The sequence below is a fragment of the Eurosta solidaginis genome, chromosome 5 (assembly GCF_040869045.1).
Source record: "Eurosta solidaginis isolate ZX-2024a chromosome 5, ASM4086904v1, whole genome shotgun sequence".
NCBI lineage: Eukaryota > Metazoa > Arthropoda > Insecta > Diptera > Tephritidae > Eurosta > Eurosta solidaginis.
The window spans coordinates 182155373-182169960 of NC_090323.1; the positions used below are offsets into that span (position 1 = coordinate 182155373).

The window sequence follows — 14588 nt, forward strand, 5'->3', positions numbered from 1 at the left end:
TAAAAAATGCTAACAACCGGTTGTGAGTCGATGATCTGGTGGCGAGCCTTTCCCTCCACTTCACCTTCGTTATATTTTCAGCGTATAAACCTGTTTGAGGCATTCTCATGTGAATCTACAACTTTCATCATAATATTTTGTGTGTGTACTACTTTAGATTGTGTTAGTATTAACAGCGTACCCAGCAAACCTTTTTAAGCATAAAGAGCTCTGAATTGAAAAGATTTAACAATGTCGAACAATTCCGGCTTCGATCAATTTACCTTAACCGTGTTGAAATTAAGTTTTCAACTTCTTTTCAGTCGTTTTATTTAAAGAAAGCCGCATTTTTTATATAAGTTATTAATTATTTATAAATTACTTAATAAAATAATAAAAAAAAACGGATACATTATTAAATGTATATAAAAATAATAAATAAAAAAATCTTCAACCAGCTGAGTCTTTTCAACCACCATTCGTTATGTTTCCTAATCAAAATAGTTGTTTTATTTTTATTCAAATGTTTTTGGTGACCTGTATTGGATATATTCACCTCGAGGTCCTAAAATTATGAAAAACACACAATATGTTTTTATTTTTTCTCTTTGATATATCTCGGCTACTCAAGGAAGGATAAATCCAATATTGGAGTTATATTTAGAGCTACAAAAGTAGCGATGTTAATTAATATCGATAGATAGTCTTCTATTTATGGTGCCGACATCGATACTTTTTTTTTAATCCAGTCATGCCTTTCTATTCATTCATTTTTTTTTTAGCAGAAACATCAATGTCTGGCGAGTATGTATTCATGAGCTAAGCTCTGGTATTAACAACAACAACAGCTTTTTCGCCTCGCGTAGTTTGACAGTATCAACGACCAAGTCCTAGGTGATCTTATTTATATGGTGGGAAAGGTAAATGTCGGTAATATTGGAAATTCACGTCGATGGCATTCCTAATAAACAACTAACTGATGAATCCCTGCTTGCCAGGAATATGGGGAGACATCGTTTGAACAAAAAAAGTATAAACAGGCCCCAGTGTTACCCACACATAGTTGCCATAGGCGTATGCCGACAAATACCCGGCAAACCCCGTTCTCGGTCTCCGTCACCCGAAACTCGCAGTAGCGGAACGATTTCCCAGGGAGACGCGCATTACACTGACACAACTTTGACTACTGCTATAGCTTAAACTCCTATTTATCCATAATCAACCCCGACATTCCCAACAGACATCTGATTGATGAACCAGCACCGCCTAGGGGCTTTAGGAGTCATCTCCGTAAGCATTTTGAGGAAATACGGCTCCTGAGAACCCAGCCGTATGAAGCGAAAAAACACAAGCAGGTCCTTGGTGAACTCCATAAATAGGCGTCGGACCTTTATGCCGGGAATTGCCCGGTGAATCCAGTACTTAAAGAAAAATATCCAAAACTCGCGGAAGAGGAACGCATACTCCCCAGGGAAACGCGTGTCATTCTTGCTCAACTTCGTTCTGGATACTGTAACAGGTTAAACTCTTACCTATCCAGAATCAACCCCGACATACAAAATGTATGCCCCGCTTGCAATGGGTCCCCACATGACACCAACCATCTCGTTAATTGTAATGTGGAACCAACGCCTCTAACACCCCTTTCCTTATGGTCCACCCCCGTTGAAACGGTAAGTTTCCTCGGACTCCCGTTAGAGGATATTGATAACAATTTGTGATCGGTCGCGGTTGTTAGGTGGGGCGAAGCATTGCTACAACAACAACAACAACATTCGCCGTTTGTGCTGTGCTTTAATCAATTTTTATATTGCAAACTCAAATCTTAAAATTTTACATGAATATGACACTCTTGTGACTTGCCCATATGATTCCTTCTAATACCTTTTCCAACTCTGCTGTCGTTTTAGATAGTTGTTTAGCTTGGTGAAACGATTAGCATACTTTAAGAGGATAAAACTTCGCTAGCAGACAAAACTATGTGAAAACAACTCCAGAGCTCGCAAAGACATTAGAGAGAAATATATAGAATACAAAGTTATTGTGTATTAATTGTAAGAATTGAAAGTGAAATAACTTAACCCTTATACAAAAGCAATCTCGGCTGCATTGAAAGGATACAAAATAATTATATTGTTTCGAAACCCCCAGTCTGATATATATGTACATATTTTAAAACCATAACTATTAATATGAACCAGATATTGCCTTTGATTCTGAGTATTTTTTTAGTACGAATTTTCAGTATTTTTGTATGAAAATAAAACGATATATCGCGTTCCATCAATACTTTCTTCATAGATATCGGGTCCTATTTTTACATAGAATATGTCAAAAATATTAATTTTAGTAGTCCCTTCAAACACGCCAAATCACCGAACTTACATCACTCTCAGATGCTTACTGGGCATTCACTTTATATACTTACATATAGCTTACATTTATATTGAACTGGTTTCAGGCAAAAAGATGATCGTTTTGTGGGTAGCAAATATGTTCATAAATTGCTTCATTGGTCAGCTTGCATTTTAAAGATCGATTTGATCTCGAAAATATAATCAGTATTGTAAATTGTATAGGTATTGAGTTTTAGATAAAGTAATATTATAAATGGTGAGATATCGTGAAGCGAAGAAGAGAGCCACCTAAATAGAAACCAAAAACGTGTGCAGAACGACGTGAGTGCGAGGAGCTTGAAATTGATGGCCGGTAGGAACATGCCCGAAACGCTGATGGTGGAAGGTATCATAAGCAGAACAGATTCTTGCGGGAATGATAACACCAACCAAGCACTTCTTCTCTTTGCTAGACGCACTCGGCACCCCAATAACTGACGACGGAATATACGTTCCGCAACAGACTGCCACGAAGTGAAAATAGCAATGGCCAGGTAAATGGCATGACGCCAAATAACGACGGGCTGATCGCTTCCCAAGGCAGTCGGTTCTATGTACCGGAGCGACTCGGGATTTTACCCGACCAAGGACTGTCATTTCATTCATTTAATTTGTTGCGTCCCTCCCACAAATTATCATCCTCCCAGCAGCTCCGTGCAGCGGGACTGCTCCATATTCTCTTGCTCCGGGAAGGTATCGAACCCAATCCGGGTCCGTTTCCTGACCCTGGTCCTGAGAAATGGTTTTGCTGCATCTTCCGGAAAAGAATATTTTTAGGACGGTCATACTCTTGTCAGTGTGTCTCGTGTAATGGATGGTTGCATCGGACAGGTTGTTCTGGGCTAGATTGCAAAACCAGACATCCACGTAACTTCTATAAATCTTTTGTGGCTCCTTGCTGTTCACGCCCTAGGGCGTCCCGTAACCTACGCCTTAGCTTAGAACGTCAAGGCTTATCTGTCCGGTCAGGCGTTGCAAACCTAGAAATTATCAACATCTACATCCCTCCTGCCATTTGTTGCCCCAGTGGATACTGCCCTAATATCAGCGCCTTACTCACTGGCAACGATCGCATTATCTTAGGCGATTTCAATGCCCATCACGATGTATGGCATTCAAACTTGCGGGCGGACAGTAGGGGTGAGATGTTGGCGGATAAAATAGAAGAAACACGTTCTGCACAGTAAACGGAGACGCCCCCACACGTATGGTAGGAAGCTGTCACAGTTCGCCGGATATATCAATCGTGAGCGCAGAACTCGTAAACTGCGTCAACTGGCAGCCGATGGTAACATTGGCATCCGACCACCTGCCTATACTTATTTCGCTCGAGCGTACCGCCGACTTTATCATCACAGAAAAACGCACTTTCATAAACTTTAAAAAAGGGAAGTTGGACGAATACAAATCCTTTACAGATAACCGATTTGCCACCCCCCCTATGCCGGCTGATGCCCGCCAAGGGGAGCGTGCTTTCCGCAAGGTCATTGAATTCGCCTCGGCTCGCTTCATTCCCGCCGGTAGAATTCCCTGAATTCGGCCCCACTTTCCGGCGGTGGCCGCAAATTTAGCGACAGAACGTGACCTTATAAGACAGCTTGATCCCGGCGATCCCCAGATAAGGGATATAGACCAACGCATCAGATTGTTTGTTGATGAACACAAGCGGGCGAAATCGGAGGAGCACCTAAGCGGTTGTAACCTCTCTGCCGGTGTAGGTAAACTTTGGTCCACCGTAAAGTCCCTATCGAATCCGTCTAGGCACAATAACAAAGTTTCCATCGCCTTTGGCGATAAAGTGCTGTCGGATGCGAAAAAATGCGCGAGCGCTTTCTGCAGACAATATATAATGCATTTTACGGTCGACAAAGATAGACGGAGGGCCAACAGACACCCACATAAACATAAATTCAGCGCGTCACCAATTACCATCACCGCCAAAGAGGTTGAGGATGCCATCGGTCATGCTAAACCATCCAAAGCAGTGGGCCCAGACGTCATAGCCATGCCGATGCTTAAAAGCCTATGGAAAGAGGGTTTCAAATATTTACCACACATCTTCAACATGTCTCTTTCCACCTTTGTCATTCCCGAAAAAAGGAAAATGGCCAAGGTGGTCCCGCTACTAAAGCCTGGGAAACCAGCTAACATAGGAGAGTCATCTCGCTAGTAGCCAAGACGCTTGAAGCCATTTTGCTCCCCCCCATTTGCAGCTAGCCTGTCATCAGCATGGCTTCAGAAAACTCCATAGCACTACCACCGTGCTAAATGCCATTAGGACCCAGATAAATTGCGGTTTAAATCAAAACCCCCACCATAGAACAGTACTCTTTGCGCTAAACCTATCAAAAGCTTTTGATACGGTCAACCATGGCACGTTACTACAAGACCTGGAAGGGTCTACCCTTCCCCCATGTCTTAAAAGGTGGACCGCAAATTATCTGGGTGGTCGGCAGGCATCGGTGCAATTTAAAAACGAAACATAAAAACCAAGAAGAATTAAGCAAAGGGTGCCACAGGGTGGTGTCCTATCCCCACTTTTGGTCAATTTCTACATATCTAAGCTACCTTCGCCAACAGAAGGAGATACTATCGTTTCCTACGCCGATGATTGCACAATAATGGCCACAGGCCCGGGCTCACAGATCGATGAGCTTTGCAACAGAATAAACGGCTACCTCCCTGATCTCTCCAGTTTTTCCGCCTAGCGAAACCTGGCATTATCACTGACTAAATCCTCCGCGACCTTATATACAACATGGACGTCCCAAATGTCAACCATTTTGAACATCCACGTCGATGGCACTACGCTACCGACTGTCCTACACCCTAAAATCTTGGGTATGACGTTTGATCAGGATCTACATTTTGGTGAGCATGCAGCCGCAAGTGTACCTAAAATCCGGAGCCGTAATAAAATCCTCAAATCCCTTGCTGGCAGTACTTGGGGAAAAGACAAAGAAACACTCATTACCACGTACAAAGCAATTGACCAGCCGATTGCATGCTACGCGTCCCCTATATGGTCGCCAAGCCTAAAAACGACTCACTGTTCTCAGAACAGCCATGTCTCCTTATGTCCCCAGAACACCATCTACATAATGAGGCGAGAATACTCCCCATCAGGGAGAGAAATGAGATGCTAACCAAACAGTTCCTGTTGAATACCCAGAAACCTGGGCATCCCAACAGATATCTGATTGATGAGCCAACACTGCATAGGGGCTTAAGGAGTCATCTCCGTAAGCATTATGTGGAAATACGGCTCCTGAGAACTCAGCCGTATGAAGCAAAAGAACACACCCCAGCGGGTTAGGGGATCAGAATATACCCGCGGTGGGTATGCCTGTCGTAAGAGGCGACTAAAATACGAGATTCAAGGGGCTGTGTAGCGCAACCCTTCAGGTTGCCAGCGCAATATATAGCTTCTCCAAACCCAATTGCCAACCTCACCTATCCGCGGCGAATCCTGTTTCACTAACAGACGAGGCTCTGGCGACCCTAAGCTCCTCATGGAACTTAGGGTTGCGGAGGAAGGGGATGGCCTGAAGGTTTAATGTGGCCACATAAATCGTTCCCGAGATGGTCGGGCTAGCACCTTAATGGTGCTGTGGTACCGGAGCGTACCGGATCTGTATCCGGCAAAGGACCATCACATCGATAACACTCTCCAAAGCCTTCGGGGAGCAACCTTATCGCTACAACAACAACAACAATAAGCAAAAAAACACAAGCAGGTCCTCAGTGAACTCCACAAACAGGCGTCGGACCTTTATGCCAGGAATTGCCCGGTGAATCCAGTACTCAAAGAACAGTACCCAAAGCTTGCGGAAGAGGAACGCATACTCCCCAGGGAAACGCGAGTCACTCTCGCTCAACTTCGTTCTGGATACTGTAACAGGCTAAACTCTTACCTATCCAGAATTAACCCCGACATACAAAATGTATGCCCCCTTTGCAATATGTCCCCACATGACACCAACCATCCCTTTAATTGTGATGTGGAACCAACTCCTCTAACACCCCTTTCATTATGGTCCACCCCTGTGGAAACAGCATGTTTCCTTAGACTCCCGTTAGAGGATATTGATGACAATTTGTGATCGGTCGCACCTATTAGGTGGGGCGAATCACTGCTACAACAGCAACAACAACGACTGGCTGATTGCCTTTATGTTGAAACGCGGAGGCGAATAGCTGGTAGAAGGATGCTATAAATTATATGGTGCATGCCCCCGGATAGGGATTTCGTTGTTCTCTGTCCAATCCACAAGAAAGCGACCCTACAAAACGCGCAAACTATCAGCCTAGTTAATATCGCATATGAGATTCTATCTAGTGTACTGTATGAAACACTGCAGCCCAAAGTCACCGAACTGATTGGGCCTTATCAGTGTTTCACGATCGATCAGATCTTGATACACTGCTATGCTGCTATGCCTGAATTTGGGTGTCCTGCAAAGGTAATGAGACTTGGATGTTGATCAACTTCACGAGTTGGTAAGTACCTCTCCGAGCCACTCGAAACGAAACGAGGCTCTAGACAAGGCGACTCCCAATGCTAGAAAGGATTATTGTAGCAGCAGATCTAAGCGGCGATGGCACAATCTATTATAAGAGCGTACAAAAGTGGGTATGTGCGGATGATATGATAGATATTGATATCATAGGCCTTAACAAACCCGCCGGAAATTCTGCTTTCTCTGGATAAAGTGGCGAAAGAAGTGCTCGGTGTCATCCATGTAAGTATTGACGTATATGCTATCACCAACCCTTTATCTAGGAACCAACATTAATAGCGAAAACAATGTCAGCTTAAAAATCAAACATGAAATGCCAACAAGTGCTACTTTGCACTAAAAGGACCGTTGTAAAGTAAAGTCGTCTCTCGAGTATCAAATATCAGGTTGAGCGAGTTCGCTCATCATACTTGTCCTAAGGTATGGATCGAAATCAGGAACAGAGCCGAGGGCAAGATGAGATGACTCGCAGTGGTGTGCGAGAAAAGTTCCCCAGAAGATTTATAGTTCAGCCCGTGATGCTGACGGCGAGTATTGAAGAAGGCTTAATGATGACCTTTACGCAGGCATGAAGATAGTGCAGATAAAAGGCCAAAACGCTTTGCTGGCTAAGTCATGTTATACAATTTTCCCACATATGAAGACTTATTTCTGTCTCGTTTTATGACTGGAAAAAATGTTCGCTGGCATACAATTTTTATACTCAGTTGAGCAGAGCTCACAGAGTATATTAAGTTTGATTGGATAACGGTTGGTTGTACATATATAAAGGAATCGGGATAGATATAGACTTCCATATATCAAAATAATCAGGATCCAAAAAAAATTTGATTGAGCCATGTCCGTCCGTCCGTCCGTCCGTCCGTCCGTCCGTCCGTTAACACGATAACTTGAGTAAATTTTGAGGTATCTCGATGAAATTTGGTATGTAGGTTCCTGAGCACTCATCTCAGATCGCTATTTAAAATGAACGATATCGGACTATAACCACGCCCACTTTTTCGATATCGAAAATTTCGAAAAACGGAAAAAGTGCGATAATTCATTACCAAAGACAGATAAAGCGACGAAACTTGGTGGATGAGTTGAATTTATGATGCAAAATAGAAAATTAGTAAAATTTTGGACAATGGGCGTGGCACCGCCCACTTTTAAAAGAAGGTAATTTAAAACTTTTGCAAGCTATAATTTGTCAGTCGTTGAAGATATCATGATGAAATTTGGCAGGGACGTTACCCCTATTACTATATGTACGCCTAATAAAACTTAGCAAAATCGGAGAAGGACCACGCCCACTTTAAAAAAAAATTTTTTTTAAAGAAAAATTTTAACAAAAAATTTAATATCTTTACAGTATATAAGTAAATTATGTCAACATTCAACTCCAGTAATGATATGGTGCAACAAAATACAAAAATAAAAGAAAATTTCAAAATGGGCGTGGCTCCGCCCTTTTTCATTTAATTTGTCTAGGATGCTTTTAATGCCATAAGTCGAACAAAAATTAACCAATCCTTGTGAAATTTGGTAGAGGCTTAGCTCCTAGGACGATAACTGTTTTCTGTGAAAAAGGGCGAAATCGGTTGAAGCCACGCCCAGTTTTTATACACAGCCGATCGTCTGTCCTTCCGCTCGGCCGTTAACACGATAACTTGAGCAAAAATCGATATATCTTTACTAAACTCAGTTCACGTACTTATCTGAACTCACTTTGTATTGGTGTAAAAAATGACCGAAATCCGACTATGACCACGCCCACTTTTTCGATATCGAAAATTACGAAAAATGAAAAAAATGCCATAATTATATACCAAATACAAAAAAAGCAATGAAACATGGTAATTTTATTGGTCTATTGACGCAAAATATAACTTTAGAAAAAAACTTGGTAAAATGGGTGTGACACCTACCATATTAAGTAGAAGAAAATGAAAAAGTTTTGCAGGGCGAAATCAAAAGCCCTTGGAATCTTGGAAGGAATACTGTTCGTGGTATTACATATATAAATAAATTAGCGGTACCCGACAGATGATGTTCTGGATCACCCTGGTCCACATTTTGGTCGATATCTCGAAAACGCCTTCACATATACAACTAAGGGCCACTCCCTTTTAAAACCCTCATTAATACCTTTAATTTGATACCCATATCGTACAAACACATTCTAGAGTCACCCCTGGTCCACGTTTATGGCGATATCTCGAAAAGGCGTCCACATATAGAACTAAGGCCCACTCCTTTTTAAAATACTCATTAACACCTTTCATTTGATACCCATATCGTACAAACAAATTCTAGGGTCACCCCTGGTCCACCTTTATGGCGATATCTCAAAACTTTAGAAAAAACTTTATAAAATGGTTGTGACACCTACCATATTAAGTAGAAGAAAATAAAAAAATTCTGCAGGGCGAAATAAAAATCCCTTAAAATGTTGGCAGGTATTACATATATAAATAAATTAGCGCTATCCAACAGATGATGTTCTGGGTCACCCTGGTCCACATTTTTGTCGATAGCTGGAAAACGACTTCACATATACAACTACCACCAGTCCCTTTTAAAACTCTCATTAATACATTTAATTTGATACCCATATCGTACAAACACATTCTAGAGTCAGCCCTGGTCCACCTATGGCGATATTTCGACACGGCGTCCATCTATAGAACTAAAAGCCAAATTAAACTTCCTTAACCCAAACGCCATAGTCGTAACCATACCCACATCCATAACCATCTCAATGTGATCGATTAATGGTGCCTTAACCTAAAAATCGTGAAAATTTCATAAAAATGATGAAAACGCAAAAAATTACAAACATATTCCACAAAAAATAAGTATCTTAGTCATAACGTATTCAAAACAATGAAGAAAATCTAAAAAAAGTTATTAAATTCACCAACTCAAATATTTTTAGGTTATGGATATGGCGAGAAACCAAAAACCAATTGATTGGCTATGGCGTTAGCGTTATGGTATGGCACCATTAATCGATTACATTCCTTTCCATAAGGTAGGTTCGATCAGCTGATTTATCTGGTTATGGCTTTATGGTTATAAGTCACCATTAATTCGCCCTTAAGGCCCACTCCTTTTTAAAATACTCATTAACACCTTTCTTTTGATACCCATATTGTACAAACAAATTCTAGGGTCACCCCTGGTCCACCTTTATGGCGATATCTCGAAACGGCGTCCACCTATGGAACTAAGGATTACTCCCTTTTAAAATACTCATTAACGCCTTTCTTTTGATACCCATATTGTACAAACAAATTCTAGGGTCACCCCTGGTCCACCTTTATGGCGATATCTCGAAACGCCGTCCACCTATGGAACTAAGGATTACTCGCTTTTAAAATACTCATTAGCACCTTTCATTTGATACCCATATCGTACAAACGCATTCTAGAGTCACCCCTGGTCCACCTTTATGTCGATATCTCGAAAAGGCGACCACCTATACAACTACCCCCACTCCCTTTTAAAACCCTCCTTAATACCTTCAATTTGATACCCATATCGTGCAAACAAATTCTAGGGTCACACCTGGTCCACCTTTATGGCGATATCTCGAAACGGAGTCCACCTGTGGAACTAAACATCACTCCCTTTTAAAATACTCATTAACACCTTTCTTTTGATACCCATATTGTACAAACAAATTCTAGGGTCACCCCTGGTCCACCTTTATGGCGATATCTCGAAACGGCGTCCACCTATGGAACTAAGGATTACTCCATTTTAAAATACTCATTAACACCTTTCATTTGATACCCATATCGTACAAACGCATTCTAGAGTCAACCCTGATCCACCTTTATGGCGATATCCCTAAATGGCGTCCACCTATAGAACTATGGCCCACTCCTTCATAAAATACTCCTTAATGCCTTTCATTTGATACCCATATCGTACAAACAAATTCTAGAGTCAGGCCTGGTCCACCTTTATGGCGATATCCCTAAATGGCGTCCATCTATAGAACTATGGCCCACTTCCATTTGATACACATGTCATACAAACACATTCCAGGGTTTCACTCGGTTCATTTTCCTACATGGTTATTTTCCCTTATGTTGTCACCATAGCTCTCAACTGAGTATGTAATGTTCGGTTACACCCGAACTTAAGCTTCCTTACTTGTTTTTTTTTTGTATTTTTAAAAGTGCCGAGGAATTTTCCTGCGTAATAGTGATGGAACGATATTTCACTATCGGTGATTGCATCGCCGCAAATGAAAAATATCTATAGTGATAGCTATTGCTATCCAAATATATCAGTGATTGGCGATTTTCCTTCATTCGATTCTTTTGAATGACAATCACCTCTGGCAGCATTTCGCCAATAGCGTTATTTCTTCATGAAGCGATATTTCTTCACTCGGTTGTGTTTACTTTTAGCTAGTTTGCTCTTTCAGGCGACATTATTTTGAATTGATATTTTTATAAACGACGTTTTGATCTGGTTGGCTGCGAAAATTTGGTGGTATTAATTTATTAACAAGTAAGGAAGGCTAAGTTCGGGTGTAACCGAACATTACATACTCAGTTGAGAGCTATGGTGACAACATAAGGGAAAATAACCATGTAGGAAAATGAACCGAGGGAAACCCTGGAATGTGTTTATATGACATGTGTATCAAATGAAAGGCACTAATGAGTATTTTATGAGGGAGTGGGCCATAGTTTTATAGGTGGACGCCTTTTCGGATATCGTTATAAAGGTGGACCAAGGTTGACTCTAGAATGTGCTTGTACAATATGGGTATCAAATGAAATGTGTTAATGAGTATTTTAAAAGGGAGAGGGCCTTAGAGTTATAGGTGGACGCCTTTTCGAGATATCGTCATAAAGGTGGAAAAGGGGTGACTCTAGAATGTGTTTGTACGATATGGGTATCAAATGAAAGGTGGTAATGAGTATTTTAAGAGAGAGTAGGCCATAGTTCTATGAATGGACGCCATTTAGGGATATGGCCATAAAGGTGGACCAGGGCTGACTCTAGAATTTGTTTGTACGATATAGGTATCAAATGAAAGGTATTAATGAGTATTTTAAGAGGGAGTGTGCCTTAGTTGTATATGTGAAGGCGTTTTCGAGATATCGCCATAAAGGTGGACCAGGTGTGTCTCTAGAATGTGTTTGTACGATATGGCTATCAAATGAAAGGTGTTACTGAGCATGAGGCCTTGGGTCTATAGGTGGACGCCTTTTCGAGATATCGCGATTAAGGTGGGCCAGGGGTGACTCTAGAATGTGTTTGTACGATACGGGTATCAAATGAAAGGTGGTAATGAGTATTTTAAGAGAGAGTAGGCCATAGTTCTATGGATGGACGCCATTTAGGGATATGGCCATAAAGGTGGACCAGGGCTGACTCTAGAATTTGTTTGTACGATATAGGTATCAAATGAAAGGTATTAATGAGTATTTTAAGAGGGAGTGTGCCTTAGTTATATATGTGAAGGCGTTTTCGAGATATCGCCATAAAGGTGGACCAGGTGTGTCTCTAGAATGTGTTTGTACGATATGGGTATCAAATGAAAGGTGTTACTGAGCATTTTAAGAGGGAGTTGGCCTTAGTTCTATAGGTGGACGCCTTTTCGAGATATCGCTATAAAGGTGGGCCAGGGGTGACTCTAGAATTTGTTTGTACGATATAGGTATCAAATGAAAGGTATTAATGAGTATTTTAAAAGGGAGTAATCCTTAGTTCCATAGGTGGACGCCGTTTCGAGATATCGCCATAAAGGTGGACCAAGGCTGACTCTAGAATTTGTTTGTACGATATAGGTATCAAATGAAAGGTATTAATGAGTATTTTAAGAGGGAGTGTGCCTTAGTTGTATATGTGAAGGCGTTTTCGAGATATCGCCATAAAATTGGACCAGGTGTGTCTCTAGAATGTGTTTGTACGATATGGGTATCAAATGAAAGGTGTTACTGAGCATTTTAAGAGGGAGTGGGCCTTGGGTCTATAGGTGGACGCCTTTTCGAGATATCGCGATTAAGGTGGGCCAGGGGTGACTCTAGAATGTGTTTGTACGATACGGGTATCAAATGAAAGGTGGTAATGAGTATTTTAAGAGAGAGTAGGCCATAGTTCTATGGATGGACGCCATTTAGGGATATGGCCATAAAGGTGGACCAGGGCTGACTCTAGAATTTGTTTGTACGATATAGGTATCAAATGAAAGGTATTAATGAGTATTTTAAGAGGGAGTGTGCCTTAGTTGTATATGTGAAGGCGTTTTCGAGATATCGCCATAAAGGTGGACCAGGTGTGTCTCTAGAATGTGTTTGTACGATATGGGTATCAAATGAAAGGTGTTACTGAGCATTTTAAGAGGGAGTTGGCCTTAGTTCTATAGGTGGACGCCTTTTCGAGATATCGCTATAAAGGTGGGCCAGGGGTGACTCTAACATGTGCTTGTACGATATCGGCATCAAATGAAAGGTGTTAATGAGTATTTTAAAAGGGAATGGGCCTTAGTTCTATAGGTGAACGCCTTTTCGAGATATCGCCTTAAAGGTGGAACAGAGGTGACTCTAGAATATGTTTGTACGATTTGGGCATCAAATGAATGGTGTTAATGAGTATTTTAAAAGGGAATGGGCTTTAGTTCTATAGGTGAACGCCTTTTCGAGATGTCGCCTTAAAGGTGGAACAGGGGTGACTCTAGAATGTGTTTGTACGATATGGGTATCAAATTAAAGGTATTAATGAGGGTTTTAAGAGCGTGTGGCACTTATATGTAGGGCGTGGTTATAGTCGGATTTCGGCCATTTTTTATACCAAGATAAAGTGAGTTCAGATAAGTACGTGGACTAAGTTTAGTAAAGTTATATCGGTTTTTGCTCAAGTTATCGTGTTAACGGCCGAGCGGAAGGACAGACGGTGGACTGTGTATAAAAACTGGGCGTGGCTTCAACCGATTTCTCGCATTTTTACAGAGAACAGTTACCGTCATAGAATCTATGCCCCTACCAAATTTAAGAAGGATTGGTAAATTTTTGTTCGACTTATGGCATTAAAAGTATTCTAGACAAACTAAATGAAAATGGGCGGAGCCACGCCCATTTTGAAATTTTCTTTTATTTTTGCATTTTGTTTCACCATATCATTACTGGAGTTGAATGTTGACATAATTTACTTATATGCTGTAAAGATATTAAATTTTTTGTTAAAATTTGACTTTAAAAAAAATTTTTTTTTTAAAGTGTACGTGGTCCTTCTCCGATTTTGCTAATTTTTATTAAGCATACATCTAGTAATAGGAGTTACGTTCCTGCCAAATTTCATCATGATATCTTCAACAACTGCCAAATTACAGCTTGCAAAACTTTTAAATTACCTTCTTTTAAAAGGGGGCGGTGCCACGCCCATTATCCAAAATCTTACTAATTTTCTATTCTGCGTCATAAGGCCAACCCATCTACAAAGTTTCATCGCTTTATCCGTCTTTGGCAATGAATTATCGCATTTTTTCGGTTTTTCGAAATTTTCGATATCGAAAAAGTGGGCGTGGTTATAGTCCGATATCGTTCATTTTAAATAGCGATCTGAAATGAGTGCTCAGGAACCTACATACCAAATTTCATCAAGATAACTCAAAACTTACTCAAGTTATCGTGTTAACGGACGGACGGACGGACGGACGGATGGACATGGCTCAATCAAATTTTTT

General features: G+C 41.0%; 1 protein-coding gene across 1 annotated transcript in view; it reads left to right on the forward strand.

Annotated features, from left to right (window-relative positions):
* Positions 1 to 14588, forward strand: part of LOC137251707 (probable serine/threonine-protein kinase mps1) — a 107043-nt gene that overhangs the window by 73103 nt on the left and 19352 nt on the right. The gene's annotated exons all lie outside the window — the stretch shown is intronic.